At 34.2% G+C, this 1,370-nt stretch overlaps 1 long non-coding RNA gene across 1 annotated transcript; it reads left to right on the top strand.

The window, feature by feature from the left end:
• Positions 1-503: 503 nt before the first annotated feature.
• On the top strand, positions 504-975 carry LOC117108858. The gene is made up of 2 exons (XR_004445425.1): positions 504-619; positions 723-975. It is a non-coding gene; the product is annotated as an uncharacterized LOC117108858 (long non-coding RNA).
• The last annotated feature ends 395 nt before the right edge of the window (positions 976-1,370 follow it).

The following is a 1,370-nucleotide window of genomic DNA, read 5'->3' as shown; positions in this document are numbered from 1 at the left end:
GGTAAGATATGTTTATTTTGTTATATTTCTTCAGTTGATTAGGTGGGGGTGGGGGGAAGTGGTGGGGAGGCTACACGGTCACGGCTCGCAGAAGTACACCGGTTTCGGACGCGAAGTACACACCTAGGCCTAGTGTAGGGCAGGAGCCCTAGGCCTGTACCACCTTAAAAATCAGTCTTATTTTTAATAGTACTAGAGTAATGATATACAACCATTACTCACTTACTAGGGCCCAGGCCTGTGTTTGCATTACGTCTGTCTTATTCAGTATCAACATCGAGTAAAATTTGTATTAACTATCTTATGCACTACGGGAAAATAATAATTTTCTAATGATTATCCTCGTCCACTTATTGAAGAACTAGGCCTGGTATATAAATAAGACGTGTATGATTTTATGATTATGGAAGCATGTGCCATTACTGTAATTTAATGTTTGATTTTTTTTGTAATGTAAATTGCAAAATGTTTGTTTTTTAAACTAAGAGCGAAGTCCACCATTCACTTGTTGAATAATCAAAGTGTAAAAAATATTGTTTTTATTCTCAGGACGTCGCAAATCCAGAAAAGTCTACAGACATTTCGGAAAGGCACCAGGAACTCCACACTCCAACACTAAGTAAGTTTTAGCAATATGTTATTTCACATGCTCTTCGCAAAATACATGTTTATACTAGTTTTCACTATATTCATTGGTTTTTTCCTTATTTCATTTCCAACAGGCCATATGTGCGTTCCAAAGGCAGGAAGTTCGAGCGTGCTCGTGGTCGTCGTGCCAGTCGTGGCTACAAGAACTAAACAGCTGTTTTTATGCCACCCAAATTCTGATGGGATTATGTAAAAATATAGGAAGTACAAAAAAAAAAAAAAACCAACTGTTTAATCGACCATGGAGATTTTACTTATGTCTCTGTGATTGGACCATCTTAACATGTGTATGATCTGTTATGATAAATAAATCAGCTCTACAAGAAATAATGCATCTTGTCTTTTCTTGTTGGGTAAAGAGAGTCAAGATAGAATTTATACAAGAAAACATCTACTGTAATATATTTAACTTTATTCAAATATTGGAATAAAATATTACCCATACCACCAAAAATAGTGATTTAAATTTTCAGTAAGAAATTATTACCTAGGATATAAGAAAATTTAAAAATTTACTCTATATACATTCATAGAACAGAATTTTTAAAAATACATTGCAATACAGTACTGTACCTGAGAAAAAATAATTTTAAAAAATACAGTACACTGCAATACAGTACTGTACCTGAGAAAAAAATAATTTGAATATGTTTACAAATTTCACCTGAGCTCAAGTCACAGCAGGAGCAGTCATTCCAGCTGCAACTGACAAAAAAAAAAGG

Source organism: Anneissia japonica, unplaced genomic scaffold (assembly GCF_011630105.1).
Source record: "Anneissia japonica isolate Jap-2015-1 unplaced genomic scaffold, ASM1163010v1 scaffold125425_len1370_cov105, whole genome shotgun sequence".
In the NCBI taxonomy this organism is placed as follows: Eukaryota; Metazoa; Echinodermata; class Crinoidea; order Comatulida; family Comatulidae; genus Anneissia; species Anneissia japonica.
The sequence above is the reverse complement of the archived record's forward strand: the minus strand, read 5'-3'. Positions and strand labels throughout refer to the sequence as shown.